The sequence below is a fragment of the Neophocaena asiaeorientalis genome, unplaced genomic scaffold, assembly GCF_003031525.2.
Source record: "Neophocaena asiaeorientalis asiaeorientalis breed wild unplaced genomic scaffold, Neophocaena_asiaeorientalis_V1.1 scaffold642, whole genome shotgun sequence".
Lineage (NCBI taxonomy): Eukaryota > Metazoa > Chordata > Mammalia > Artiodactyla > Phocoenidae > Neophocaena > Neophocaena asiaeorientalis.
In genome coordinates this window covers 85,740-101,354 of record NW_020173769.1, presented here as the reverse complement: position 1 = coordinate 101,354, position 15,615 = coordinate 85,740, and the positions used below count along the sequence as shown (strand labels likewise).

At 41.4% G+C, this 15,615-nt stretch overlaps 1 long non-coding RNA gene across 1 annotated transcript; it reads right to left on the bottom strand.

Moving 5' to 3' along the window:
* Positions 1-276: 276 nt before the first annotated feature.
* Positions 277-14,792, bottom strand: LOC112403829 (uncharacterized). Its single transcript, XR_003003987.1, has 4 exons — positions 14,729-14,792; positions 13,871-13,969; positions 9,554-9,659; positions 277-312 (listed from the first exon to the last, which is right to left on the bottom strand). It is a non-coding gene; the product is annotated as an uncharacterized LOC112403829 (long non-coding RNA).
* Positions 14,793-15,615: the final 823 nt, after the last annotated feature.

Genomic DNA, 15,615 nt, shown 5'->3' with positions numbered 1-15,615 from the left:
CTACAAGTGTGTTCTTCATTTATTGGCTATATTAACACCCACCACTTGATTCCTTCCTAATTTTCACTGTGTCCTAGGCTAAGTTCTCATCATCCTAAAGATAAGGCAGATACTTGTCAGAAATTTTTTGATTTAAAATGAGAGAAATTTCATTCGATCTGGCTTAATGAAAGCATAATTTATTTGTTCACACCACTGAATAGTCCATGGAACATAAGTCTTCTGGCTTCTGGCATGGCTGGGTCAACTGGTGTCATCAGGAATCTATTTCATTATATTCTAAGGCCTTGCTCTCCTCTGTGCAGGATGTCTCTGCATGGTGGACAAAATAATTCCCAGCAATTAAATGTTCCCATAGTCTTTTTTTTCCCCCATAATCTTTAATATTAGCATTACTACCCCAAAATGGGCTACCTCTCATTTGTCTGGCTTAAGACATGTGCTCACCCTAGTCTAATCCCATAGCTGGGGGTGCAGTCTTCTGATTAGCAAGACCAGTCCACATGGACCCTTGTAGCCAGAGGTGCTGCATGAGCAGAGCATGAGAATAGAATGAAAAAAAAGAAGAGGAATTTTATCCACATAAAAGAGCATAGTTAGGGGCTTCCCTGGTGGCGCAGTGGTTGAGAGTCCGCCTGCCGATGCAGGGGACACGGGTTCATGCCCCAGTCCGGGAAGATCCCACATGCCGCGGAGCGGCTGGGCCCGTGAGCCATGGCCGCTGAGCCTGCGCGTCCGGAGCCTGTGCTCCGCAACAGGAGAGGACACAACAGTGAGAGGCCCGCGTACCATAAACAAACAAACAAACAAACAAAAAGGAGCATAGATAGCAAGAAAAGACTGCAGATGTGCACCACAGGGCAATTCAATAACTTTAAAAATAAGGATAAATCATGTGTTACTTTCAACATCTTTAAATGCTCTCTAGGTCTCATCCTTTTCATCTTACTATATTTTACATCTCATTATATTTTACCGCTAACTCACTTGTAGTTCAGCTAATACTTATTGTTCATACAGGTTTCTCACTCCTCCATCTTCCCTTCTAAACTTCTGGGTTTTCAACCTAGAGGTACATGATTAAGAAGAACAAGGCTGTGTAGAAATGGGGACTTAAAATTCTTTTCCTTAAACAGATGGAATGGTTGGGTTTAAGCATTTGGAGGGATAGTCAGTTAGAGGGTGAAAGAACCCTCATTTTGGAAGCTCTTTGAGAGATCATGATACTGGGTGCTAACTACATGGGAAAGGAATAACACTGACAACTGGCATAAATAGGATGGTGGAGTTTGTCTATCACAGGTTTTTATTTCTTGGGGATTTCAGCTCCAATTCATGTAGGGACCTCAGTGTAAGCCAGGGAGAGCCAGGACATAATAGAACCAAGGGTGGATCAAGAAGGATTGTTGGCCAGTCGTCCAAATGCAAATGGTGCCCTTGGCTTTGACCAAATGGCATCAAGAGCCACGTGATCCTCTGGTGGTAAGTGGCATAAGGCAGCAGACAATATGCAAGTCAAGGGGTGAACATGTCAAAGTCCTGAGGGCTGAGTGGAGCCCTGAGTACAGGGTTCCACTCAGCAATGCTGGTTACTGAGAGATCTGTATTCCTCCCTCAAGAATACATACTGGCAAAAGCTAGCCAAAACTTCACATCCCGCAGGGAACCTCAGGTATCAATCAAGAAACAAAGGTAATCAGAGCACACTCATGAGGACCGGGGTGCTGGCTTTGATCTGGGGCTCGCCATTGCCAGACAAATCCCAGATTACAACCTCTGGAGGGGCTGTAGCTGCTAATACCTTGCTGATTTGAATCACAATGACTGAGAACTCGAGGCTGAGTTTTCCAGTTAAAGTTATCAGCTGAGACCCTTCCGATGAAGAGGAAAAAGATAAATTTGAGGAAATTCTCAACTAGTTCATAACTTACACTTATTTTTATATCTCGAAGCTTCTACTAAAATGCTGGGCATTGTACTCAATACAGACTTACTGAATTAAAGGAGGAATGACATAAACACACACTCATCATCCCAATGTGACCATACATAAAACTAGGGGTGACAAGTATAGCCACAGATGGGAAGAATGCTGGCTGGGCCGTCTGGCTATATGAACTTAGTCTGCTTATTGCAGTGTTCTAACCACACAAGCCAAACAGCTTCGAGCCCACACCTCCAGAATCCACCAAAACTCTTGTTAATATCAACCTGCCCTTTTAGTTCCCAGGAGTAGATGTGAGTTCCTAGGTCTACACTTCATTGAACCTTGAAGTTTTGGGAGAGAGTAGTGCAAGCCATTGGAAGTAGAAACATGGGAGTTGTCACTCCCAGAATAATGACATCTCCAGGCCCAGTACTATCTAAGAAGGGAATTCTGTCCTTCTTAAACTTTTATCCTGGGGTGATTTGAGGGCATTCTCACCCATTGTATCTTTCTGGCTCTAATATAAGAAAAACCCCTCTTGCCTCTCTGTGCTTATTTCCCTCTCAAACAATGTGTAAAGTTTACAGAGGCAATCCTTCATGGCTTCTATGGCCACTAGTTATATGAGACTGCTAAGTAGCTTTTGGAATGTCTTAGGAATCAGAAAAAGTAGGTGTTGCCAGATTATCTTGGCCATCATTGGGCTGACAGATGTCTCATCCAGGTTGTCCTCATGCCCAAGTGATTATTGGGAGCCAGGCCAGAGTTCCAAGCTGGTGGTCCAAGGGCACACGCAGCCAAAGTGGGCAGCGGGTAAGAGGCATAGTTGAATCTGAGCTATACTTGGGTCAAGGCAGGCAGCTAGCCTGAGAGGTAATCAAAGTTACACAAGGCAAGGTTCCCTGTGGGGGTAGAAACAGTTTGTATCTTTTATAGCAGAGAACATTCAGGTGGGGGGAAAAAGGAAAAAAATACATTGAATAGCTCTGTGTGCCCATGAGTGCCCTTGACCTTAGGGAGAGCTTGGTTAGAGGACATCATGAAGTTCTACTGTCACAGTCTGAGACGCTCTTGGTTGGTGACTACCTCCTTCATTCTTGGAGCTCTGCTTGTGAAAGGGACTCTGTTCCTGTTATGTGGAGCTTAGTTTCTAAGGAATCACCTTCACAGTGTCCCTCTTATACCCCTGGGAGGTCTAAGCCTTAGTCTTATGGGAGGCTGGGGTCTTATTTGAATTAGGGCTGTGGGTGGGGTCAGGGACCACATCTTTAGGAAGGTGATGGTGCTGGGGAGGAGGCCTGCCTTGTCCACCAGACCATTCTTCCCCCAGCGGCCTCTGTTTCCTGGGGCCGGGCAGCGCAGCACTCTGCTGTGTTCTGGTGAGACCTACAGCTGTGTGCTGGGCAAACGTTCAGGGTGAGCACCACTGATTACACCCTTGACGGTGGTCCAGTTGGCCTTGACATTTGTAGACAAGGTCCCTGGGCCTCTGCATCATGCAGAAGCACTTGGGAGAAGGTGGCAGTCCTGGACAGACATTCTCTGCTCACCCACAAAATCCTCAGAGGGTTTCCCTCTGTGGGTTTATAAAAGCCCATTATCTAATTCATGACTCAGAGAATTGAGCTTGCTGGCAAGAGGCTTTTTAAGCCACATTTTGAATAATTTCTCAGCAATTCATTACATGGGAAAACAGGTCCTTTTTGTTCTAATACTTAGCCTACGAATGCAACTCCCCTCTGCCAAAATTCATTAACAAAACCTGTGTATAGGGGCCCAGCAACTCTGGCCAGTTTCTTAAATGCACTCAAACTTGCTGATCATTGAAATGTAAATTTTTACCTTTGGCTGGAAATGACTCATGGGTCTCAGCTTGTAGGAAACAGCAATGTCGCTTTCAAACACCCGGGATAGCTCCAGACCAAGTGCCCATTGTGAGATGAGGCTTAACGTGTGGCAACCAAGAGACGGCCGCGTGTCATCTTTCCGATTGGCAGCAGAGGGAGGGCTGGTAATGAACATGCTAACAGCTTGAGGGGGACAAAGCTCCCCTTGTTGGCAATATGGTGACCCAGAGCTCAGCAGAGCCCCACGACAGGACCAGGCTGTTCAGGCTCTGCTCACACCAACCACCATCCCTGTGAGAACAGTTTGGGCTTGCCACCCCAGGCTGGCCTGTGCAGAGTGGTGGGCTGGGTTCTCTACAGAAAGGAAGAGAGAGGGGTGGCCAACGGAGCTCAGACCAACGAAGCTGGTGCAATGGGTGAGGCATAAATAGCCATCTCAAACTTTGCTTGATACAAAGCTGGATATGCTTATTTCTAAATATATATTTTTTATTTATATGTAACATAAGGTATATTTAAACTATATTACCTTATATATTTAAATTAATATGTTTAAAATAAAATATTAAATATATTAAAACATATATCTTTTTAATTTTTTTATTGTGTTAAAATACACATGACATAAAATTTATCATCTTAACCATTTTTAAGTGTGCAGTTCAGTGGTATGAAGTACATCTATATTGTTGTGTAACCATCACCACCACCCATTTCCAGAAGTCTTTTCATCTTGCAAACAAAAACTCTGTACCAATTAAACAATAACTCCCTATTCCCCTTTATCCCCAGCCCAGGGAAACTACCATTTTACTTTCTGTCTTAATGATTTTGACTACTCTAGGTATCTCATAAGTGGTATCTTCTTATAATGATGTCTCTTCTTATAAGGGCACTAATCCTATCATGAGGGCCCCACTCTCATGACCTAATCTAACCATAATTATTTCCCTTGAGATCATCATACTAAGTAAAGTCAGTCAGACAGAGAAAGACAAATATCATATGATATCACTTATATGCAGAATCTAAAAAAAATGATACAAATGGACTTATTTACAAAACAGAAATAGACTTAGAGAATGAACTAATGGTTACCAGGGGGGAAGGGTTGGGGGGGAGGAATAAGTTGGGAGTTTGGGATTGACATGTACACACTGCTATATTTAAAATAGATAACCAACAAGGACCTACTGTATAGCACAGGGAACTCTGTTCAGTATTCTATAATAACCTAAATGGGAAAAGAATTTGAAAAAGAATAGATACACGTATATGTATAACTGAATCACTTTGCTGTACACTTGAAATTAACACAACATTGTTAATCAACTATACTCCGATATAAAATAAAAATTTTTTAAAAACTTAATTATTTCCCAAAGGCCTCATCTCTAAATGCCATCTGATTGGGGGTTAGGGCTTCAGTATATAAATTTTGAGGGAACATAATTCAGTACATAGCACTATACAAATACCTCTTCAAGACCCTGCTTTCAATTATTCTGGGTATATACCCAGAAGTGGAATTTCTGGTCATATGGTAATTCTATTTTTAATTTTTTGAGGAACTGCCATTCTGTTTTTCACAGTGGCCGTCCCATTTTACATCCCTACCAACAATGCACACATTTTCCAATTTCCCCATATCCTCATCAACACTTGTGATTTTCTGTTTTTTTGATAGTAGTCAGATAATGTGTGTGAGGTGGTATCTCATTGTGATTTTGATTTGCATTTCCCTAATGATTAGTGATGTTGAGCATCTTTTCATGTGCTTACTGGCCATTCAAAAACATATAATATACACTTTTAATATATACTTTATATACTTTAAAAGTACATGCTAATATAGATGCTTGGGGAAAAAACTGAAAAAAATCATAAATTCAAGGTTACTGATTCTGCTGGCAAGATTAAGGGTAAATTTGTGGTTTCTTTCTTATATTTTTCTACACATTCTAAGTTTTTAATAAGAAGCCTTTTCTCTTATAATTGTTATCGTCATTATCATCATCTAACATTTATCATTTTGCTCCTGGCACTGCGCTAAGCACTTTACATGAATTCTTTCAAATAAGTCTTATAATCACCATAGGTAACTGGCACCAAAATTATTTGTAAATATGCTATTTTGTTTTTTTAAAAAAGTTCAAGAATCTCAGGGCTGTCAAGGTGACTTACCACCAAGTTCATTAGAAATCCCTTTGTGGTCACTTCCATAGCTCATTCTGCCCCCGAGCACTAAGTTAAGCAGGTTGCTCAGTAATAAGACAAGCTTCTTTGTGCTAGTGTTCTCAGAAGACCTCTGTGGAGGTGAATAATTATACATTCCATTTGTTTAAACAATGTAACAGATAATTACGGCGCACCTACTATGCACTAGACACTGGGCTCAGGAGGGATGCTACGAGAAAAGACAGTCTCCACCTTAAGAGTTCGGCAGGATTAGACACGTGAACAAGCTTCTGTAGCATCCTATAAGTGCTCTCCAGAGAAGCCATGACAGTGGTACAAAGAAGGAAGGGCTCTGCCCCAAGGATTTCTATATCTGGTGGCACATCAGAATTATCTGGAGTGCTCTGTAAAGTTACAGACCCTGGAACACCACCCCAGACTTTCTGAATCAGAATCTCTGAATGAATCCCTGGGAATCTGTATTTTAAAATAGTTGCCCAGATGATTCTGATTTGCAGCCAGGATGAGGAATCACCGGTAGATCCAACTTCTTGACTTGCATGGTATGTTGTAGATGCTATTGTTGACTGGTAGAGTAATCTCTTTTCAGATAAAAGAGGGAGGGAGGAGTTCTACAGAATAATAATATAGAAATAAGATGGGTGGGGAAGAATGCTTATGAAGCCTGTGTTTTATTCCCTCATTCAAGCTCAGTCCTATGGGCAATATATCTTGCAGAAGTGTTAAAGAAGACATTTCTCCTTGGTATAATCATTTCAGAAAACAGTATGGTGGTTCCTCAAAAAATTAAAAGTAGAACTACCATGTGATCCAGCAATTCTACTCCTGGGTAAATATCTGAAGGAAACAAAATCAGTATCTCAAAGGAATATCTACAGTCCCATGTTCATTGCAGAATTATTCACAATAGCCAAGATATGGAAACAATCTAAATGTCTTTCAATGGATGAATGGATAAAGAAAATTTATATGTTAGAATATCATTCAGACGTAAAAAAGAAAATCCTGCCAATTGCAACAACATGGATGGATCTTGAGGGCACTGTACTATGTGAAATAAGTCAGAGAAAGAAAAATACTGTGTGGTAGCACTTACATATAGTACTTTTTTTAAGCCAATTTCATAGAAACAGAGAATAGAATGGTGTTTGCTAGAAGCTGGTGGGGAGAGGGAAATGGGAGATGTAGGTACATTATATTTTCATTATATGAAGAATAAGCTCTGAGGATTTAATGCACAACATGGTGACTATAGCTAATAATATGGTATTATATGCTTAAAAGTTGCTGGGAGTAGCTCTTAAACATTCTCACCACACACCAAAAAGAGTGAACTATGTGAAATGCTGCATATGTTAATAATCTCGATCGTAGTAATTACTCTACAATGTAGATGTATATCAGATCATCACATTGTACACTTTAAATATATACAATTATATTTGTAAATTATTTCTAAATAAGTTTGGGAAACAAAAACAAAATTCTTCCAACGTTTCTTGTCACTCTTAAAATCTAAACTCCTTGAACAAAAACAGAAGACATATTTCCCTAGTAATTTTTTTCTCAACCTAAAACTATTGAATACATCAAAGATTGTTTTATACAGTATTGGTGTAAATATTTCTACCACCCAGCATCCAATTTAATCCCTATTCATCAAACAATTCAACTCGATAAATATCTCTTCTTGGACCAAATATCACTTTTAGACCAAATAAGAAAGCAAATAAGAAATGACCCCTGATCTTAAGGAGAGCAAAGGGCTTTGTAGATAGATAATATAAGGAGAAAGAGAGAAGAGTAGTAGGTAATAAATGCATATACACTGAGAGAGTTTGATCAGCCCGCAAACAACTTCAGTTCACGTGAACCTTGAAGCTGGATTCATATCTTCCCACACTACTGAATTGCTGGCTGTAAATTTAGAAAGTAACTTCTAGTTTCCTATCCCAAATCCACCCTCACCCTCTTTTCCCGGTTACTGGAGACAAAAAAAGTGCCCAGTGGGGGAAAAAACTTAAAATTTCCAGCCTCCTTTATATTTAAGTGTGGCTGATGTGATGTTAGCAGAAGTCATTGGCTGAGGCTTTCAATAAAACCCTTGTTTCCCTTTCTGCCCTTTCTACCGCCTGAGGTTCAGAAGTGATGACTGGAGCTCCAGCAGCCAAGCAAATCACAGAGACCTTAGCTCTGACATCTCTGTGCCACTGAACTAAGGACAGTCTCTACTTACCTCCAGACTTTTTAATACATGGTAGAAATAACCTTCTGCATGGCAACTGTGTGTTTAAGCCTCTTTAGCCAGGTTTCTGTTCCTACTAACTACCACCTAACAGAAAATGTGCAACATCTATCTCCCAGAGCCTAGATATTATACATAGAGAAAACCACAAACGTGCTTCAATGTACTTGCATGTGTGGCTTGCAAGTTGGATTCCTAAACACCATCAAAGAACTAATAAACACTCGGCTGAGGGATCCTCTATTTCACTCCTCTCAGGAATAGCAGTTAGTTTTCTTGGCAAAAGTCTTGCAGGTATATGGTCAAGTTTGAGACCAAACCCACAGGTTTATATCTGCCTGTGCTCTGTATTTCTACTGCTGTGTGTCTTCACTGAGCCATCCCACGAGGCTCTTGGCCTCCCCAATTAGTCAAGGATTAGAAAGGCGGTGTTGACATTTATAAATTCTGTCTCATCATTGGTCATGTCAAAAAGAGACTGCTTTGTTGCCAAATTTGTGGGATTTGGGGAAAGATTCTGCTGTTATGGAAGACTGGGTAGAAAGACAGGCTCCCCTTTCACTCTTACAGAAAATCTACTCCTGCCCCAAAGCTTGCGATTACATTTTCCTTTGCTTTGATAAACTACAAGTGGTTTTAAATTGAGTCATAAATTTCTCCAGGCCTTTTAGAGACCAACCCCCTGCCTTTGATTCCCTCACCTCCCGTGGCAGTGAAATCTGCTGGAGACCCACTCATACACTTTGTGCACGTTTAGGCTGGGAGTTTGAAATTTACAGGCCAAGCCTTGCAGAGTGACCTCGACTTTTTAGTAGCTTGAGAAGGAACCAGAGAGACTGCAAGTGGGGATTCATCAGGGCTGCAGGTCTTCGAGACAGACAAAGCTGCATCTAGAGAAGACCCTCACACCAAATGCTAGAAGTCAACAATTTATTGGTGGCTCCAATAAACTCCTTGAGGTGACTATGTGGACAACTGGCTTTGGAGTCATGGTCTAAAATTAGTTTTTCTTTTTAAAATAATGATTTGTAACATATATACTTTGCCTTGATCGGTAACATATATACCAAGCTTCAGGAACTGAATAACTTTTTGTGTAAAGCTGCTACGTTCAGTGAGAAATCATTAGCAAACTCCATCTCACCACTAGGTCTTCATACATCCCCTTGGCAGGTCATGTGCAGAAGACCCTGGGTGGGTTCGCGGATACCCTCATCTGTCCCTGATTGTCTAGAATCAATGTATCAGGTGAGGAACAGCAAAGTGAATGGGGAGCTTCTCCCTAAGCAGGGGGGTGCTCGCAGCCTGGAAACAGGAGCAGCAATTTCCTCTTACCCACTTCTGCAGGCTGTACTCTTCCAGGTGGCTCAGAGCATGCTGGGCAGGGCTTCACACTTCCCAGTCGTGGCCAATTCCAGTCTGTTCGCTGAGTTCATCTGACCTTAAGCAAAAGAAAATTCCACCTTTGAGGTTTTGCCTGAGGTCAAACCTATCCCTAGCAATATGTATGTATGTATGTAAATATGTGTATATATAAAATAATCAGTTAATTCTCATATAATTAGCAGCTTTGAGGTAGGTACTAGCCTCATATTATGGATGAGGAGACTGAGGCATAAAATGTTAAAAATAACTTCCCTAAACGCATACAACTAGAGAGTGTTGTAAGGATTGAGTTATTGTGTAAAGCACTTGGAATAAAACCGGGTACACAGTTAGTACAATATAAGTGTTAATTATGATTATGATAATGATCATTACTCTAACATTCCAGGCGCTACACTAGCACTAGAGATACAATGATCAAAAAGATACAGACTCTGTCCTTTAACAACTCACTGTGTGGTGGGAAAAATTGTCATGCAAATTGATAATTTGCTATAGGTAAATATTTGAGGTCTGAATAAGGGACCGTAAGAGCACACAGAGGAAGCACTTGGGTTCAGCCTGGAGTTCTTACAGAGCAGCACTGTCCAGAAAAAATATAGTACAAGCCAGATACTCAATTTTAGAGTTTCTTGAAGCCAAATTTAAGAAGTGAAAAATATGGAGAAATCAATTTCATAATATACCAAAATATTATCATTTCAATGTATAACATTTTAAAAATCATTACCATAAAAATATTTTACATTCTTTTTTTTGTACTAAGTCTTTGAAATCTGGTGTGTATTTTATACTTAGAACACGTCTCAGTTCAGACTAGCCACATTTCAAGTGCCCCGTAGGTCTAGTATCTCCTATATTGATCAGCAGATACGGAAAGCTTCCTGGAGGAAGTGGCATTTGAGCTAAAGGAGGAGGTTGGGCCCTATGTCTAGTTACTCCTGAGAAGGATGAGATTGTGATTCACTGGTGACTTTGAGCCCAGGCTCTACTTCTCTAGGATAATACCCTGTGTGGTTGGCAGAATAATGACCCCCAAAGATGTCCACTTCCTGATCTCCAGAAGTTGTGAATATGTCACTTTACCTGACAAGGAGGAATTAAGGTTGTAGACGGAATTAAGATTGCTAATCAGCTCACCTTGAAATGGAGAGCGTATGCTGGTTTATCCAGGTGGGCCTAATTTAACTACAAAAGTCCTTACAAGTGAAAGAGAGAGGCTGGAGAGTCAGCGTCAGAGAGAGGCCACATGAGAAAGACTCCACCAGCCATTGCTGGTTTTGCAGATGGAAAGGGAGGTTGTGAGCCAAGGAACGTGAGTGGCCTCTAGAAAATAGGAAAGGTAAGGACCCAGACTCTCCCTTAGAGCCTCCAGAAGGAACACAGCCCTGTGGACACTTTAATTTTTGTCCAGTGAGACCCATTTCAGACTTCTGACATTAAGAGCAGTAAGATAACAAATTTGTCTTGTTTTAAGTTACCAATTTTGTGGTGATTGTTGTAGTTGTAGCAGCCAAAGGAAACAGCCTCATTTCCTTCTTCTGCCCTGGTAGCCCCGACTTGATCCCCACTCCTTGAATGCATTCCGCGGATGTGGGTTAGGTCACTGAGAACACCAGCTGGGGGGTTTCCCAGCTGCTGCCACCGTCACCTCCACCACTAGACTACACTCATGTTCCGAGGTCCTATGTCCACAATCAGCAATCATGTGACACTCCTGTTTCCTGAACAGTCTGTTAAATGAGACACTGTAGGTGAAAGTCCTTCCTCTTCACAAAAACTATCGTTGTCTGGTACTGCTGTTCATAATGTTAATTAAAAGGAAAGGTTATTAATAATAGGGAAACTGGGGGAGTGAGGGAGTATATGGGAACTCTGTACTTTCTGCTCATTTTTCTATAAACTGAAAACTGTTCTAAAAATAAAATCAATTAATTTTTTAAAAAGTAATTTACAAATAAATCAAGTAATTTACAAATAAAAAAAAGTAGAGGGAAAATGGCTCACAACCCAATACCTGCAAATATGTGGAAGGCCTTGTTAGCAAGATGTAAAGGAGAGATAGGATTAGAAGAGTAATAAGGATGCTTTTCAAAGCACAGAAGGAAGACTGTACTATGTGAAGCAATAAGGGACCAGGAAAAGAAGGCTCAATTCCATGAGTCCACGGAAAAATGGGCGTGACTGTACTTTTGCTCTTCAGGGATGCAGGACCTTTGGTGTCCCATTCCTTTACGATGGGTATATAATGAAAGGAAAATGGGCCAAGTAACTTAAATAATGATTCTGTCCACCACACCCAGTCTCGCCCCACTGAGAACCATCTGAGTGTATTCTTAACCTTTCCTCATGTTGAGAGAAGGCATCACCACTTTGAGAGGGCAGACCTGTCTCGCTTCTCCAGAGGAGTCTGCAAGGTCCCCTGGATGACTGCCAATGCCTGAAACTCACAAGGGTGCCTTTGAAAGGAGAGCGCACATTGTCCTTCACCCCTGCCGGGCAGCAAGGCTGCCTTTCTTACCAAGACTCCTGGGAAAAGTGAGAGAGAGACTGGACCCCGTTCTCATGTGAATAGTATTCTCCTTACTGGCTCGCGGGAGGAGGCTTGGAGAAGACACTGAGTGGTGTGGAGAGGGACACACACCTCGGTTAATATTCCTCATTTGTTTCCGAGAGTTTAGGATGAAAGACAAGCCTCATATCAGCAGGCTTCACCTCCTGCGTCTAACCAGCCACGTAAAGACAACTGTTTTTTTCTTGTTTTCCTATTTTTTAAAAACGGTGCATTATAAGAGTGTTTAAGTTGTAAGAGAGCAGTGAATTCAAGGCCCCTTGAGGAAAAGAGCAGGAAGAAAGGATGCCCAGAGAACATCAGTGCTCTCTCTGCACTGAAAGCCCTCCATGCAAATGGACAGGGAGATTTATTACTCACTGCAGGTTAGAGAGCAGCTGCTTGCTACTCCAGAGATTTGGCACTCTGGGATTTATAGACTTAATATAGTTTATGCTTTGGTGGACTCATTGGTTGGGAAAGTATAAGATTCCTTGGCAATAAAACTTAAAGCAGGGATAATAAACCACATCCTATAGGGTTTGAGAATCTCCCTGCACAGGTCCCACCAAACCCTCTGCCTGGATAAGACAGTTCCAGGCAATTCTTACCCCAGCCCCGCTCCTCCCTCAGTGATGCGGCCAGTGTCTCAAGAAGGGAAACTCAAGAGAGTGAAACTGGGCGAAGATGAGCAACTTCATGCCCGGCCAGACGGGACGCCTAGGGCTCCTTGAAAATGCGAAAGGGAAAGAGGTAGCTTGGTTGTAGGTATCTACGTTGATATGTTATCTTGCTGCCAATTGAAACAGTAGCAAAGAAGAACAAACGTGTTTCAGCATATGGACACTGCCTCACACAAATATGGAAAAGAAGATGGCAAATAATTGGTTATTTGAAATCAGTGTTTTCCTTTTCTTGATCACATCCTAAAGTACTTGTTACCTGGCAAGAAAATGATGCAGTTCAGCTGGAAGCTTAAGGTGCCCAGAGATGGCTTTGATTCAATAGCATCATCGAAGGGCAACATTTAAGCACCTAGTTATTAGGGAAGGAAGGGGAATATGTCTGTGAGTCAGAGGCTGGGAGCATTCCTAAGAAAATGTAAGTTTTATTACCTTTGTGGTATTTCTGGGCAGAGGCAGGCAGGCCTGGGAGATGGTAGATGAGAAGCCAGGGATGCATGGTTCCCAGACCTGCCCCAGCCATCAGAAGACTCCCTAAATACAAAGCACAGTCAAGGACAAAACAAAGGGAATAGCCCAGAAGATGAGGCTGCAACTCTGCTATTTTTAAACTGCCAATTAGAATGTCTAAAATTACGTGGCTGGAACTACCACATCCGCTTCAAGATAATCATACTCTTCTGAGCTGAAGTCTTAAACCTTCTGTTTTCCAAGCCCCTGATCAGAATATTTTGAAAGATCATTTCTTGGCTGCATTAGGCCCAAAGCCAACTTGTGCTTCCGTATGTTTTCTCCTGGGAATGACTTTTCTTGGTTATAGTTCTCAAAACCTGTCTTTTGAATATTTTTGTTTGTTTCTGGGGGGGGGGGAAATAAAGAAAAAAATAGAGATTAAAAAACAAAAGAAACAGAAAGAAAAATATCAGAAAAAAAAACTTGTATGAAGACTAAAAAAAAAAAAGTGACAGGGTTCTGTGAGTCTGTTTGATCGATCAAATTAAAGTGATCAACGTAGGCCTGTTCACTACTCACCCTTGGCCTCCTGTTAGCCCTTCTTTCCCTCCAGGTTTCACTATCCAAGCAGGAAGAATATGACGTTTTGCTTAAGGCAAATGAATCCAGTTTCCTCCACTGACATCGGACCCCAGAGAGTTCAGTTCAAATGAAATGAGAAACAGTGCATATTAAAATCCTCATCAAGCCCACTTCAAAGAGTCTAGGCTTCATGAAGCCTGCATGAACCAAAAAAGTGTGTCGAATCCCCAGTAATTCCTGCAACATCCACACTGCACACTACCCACCTTGGCTGTCTATGCAACATGTGGCTAGTATGTAGCCTCTTGAAGCTACCTGATATAAGAGGACAACTCTGAAACACAACAAGGACTGAAACAAAAAGATGCCAAAAAAAAAATCTATCTGTATATGCCATATATGTGTATATATATAGGCAGTGTTTAAGTAAAATTAATTTTATTTAATGGATTATTAGGTTTTAGCTCATGCTTCTGTATGGTTCGGGGTGGGGTAGGCGTTGAAGTATACTTGATTTACAATGTGTTAGTTTCCGGTGTACAGCAAGGTGATTCAGTCATATATATATATATATATATATATTACTTTTCATATTCTTTTTCATTATAGGTTATAAGATATTTAATATAGTTCCCTGTGCTATACAGTAGGACCTTGTTGTTTATTTTATATACAGTAGTTTATATCTGCTAATCCCGAACTTCTAATTTCTTTCTCCCTGCCCCTTTCCCCTTTGGTAACTATGTTTGTTCTCTCTGTGAGTCTAGCTCTGTTTTGTAAATAAGTTCGCTTGTATCATATTTTAGATTCCACACATAAGTGATATCATGTAGTATTTGTCTTTCTCTGACTTACCTCACTTAGTATGATAAACTCTAGGTCCATCCATGTTGCTGCAAATGGCATTATTTCATTCTTTTTTATGGCTGAGTAATATTCCATTGTATATATGTACCACATCTTCTTTATCCATTCCTCTGTGGATGGACATTTAGGTTGCTTCCATGTCTTGGCTATTATAAACAGTGCTGCTATGAACACAGGGCTGCATGTATCTTTTTAGATTATAATTTTCTCTGAATATATGCCCAGGAGTGGGACTGCTAGATCATATGATAACTCTATTTTTTTTTTTTTTTTTGCGGTACGCAGGCCTCTCACTGTTGTGGCCTCTCCCGTTGTGGAGCACAGGCTCCGGACGCGCAGGCTCAGCGGCCATGGCTCACGGGCCCAGCCGCTCCGCGGCATGTGGGATCCTCCCAGACCGGGTCACGAACCCGTATCCCCTGCATCGGCAGGCGGACTCTCAACCACTGCGCCACCAGGGAAGCCCGATAACTCTATTTTTAAAGGAACCTCCATACTGTTCTCCACAGTGGCTGCACCAATTTATATCCCCACCAACAGTGAAGGAGGGTTCCCTTTTCCCCACATGGTCAGCATTTATTGTTTGTGGACTTCTTAATGACGTATGCCTCTGTATGTTGTGAGGAAAGCACATTCTATGTGGTCATTTGGAAGTTGTATCCTACTTCCCATGATTGTGTATTTATTCTTTAAATTCTGTCAGTCAGGAGGAGAGTTTTAATTTGTTTTTCTCAGAAAAGAATATGAAAGATTCTTGAGGACAAATACAGCAAGTGTTTTCCATGCCTTGGGAGAGGGCATGTGTGTCCACCATGTGCACACTTGTTCCAAGTGACGGGGCTGGTGAGAAGGCCGGCTGTCCCCTGGCGGCCTCT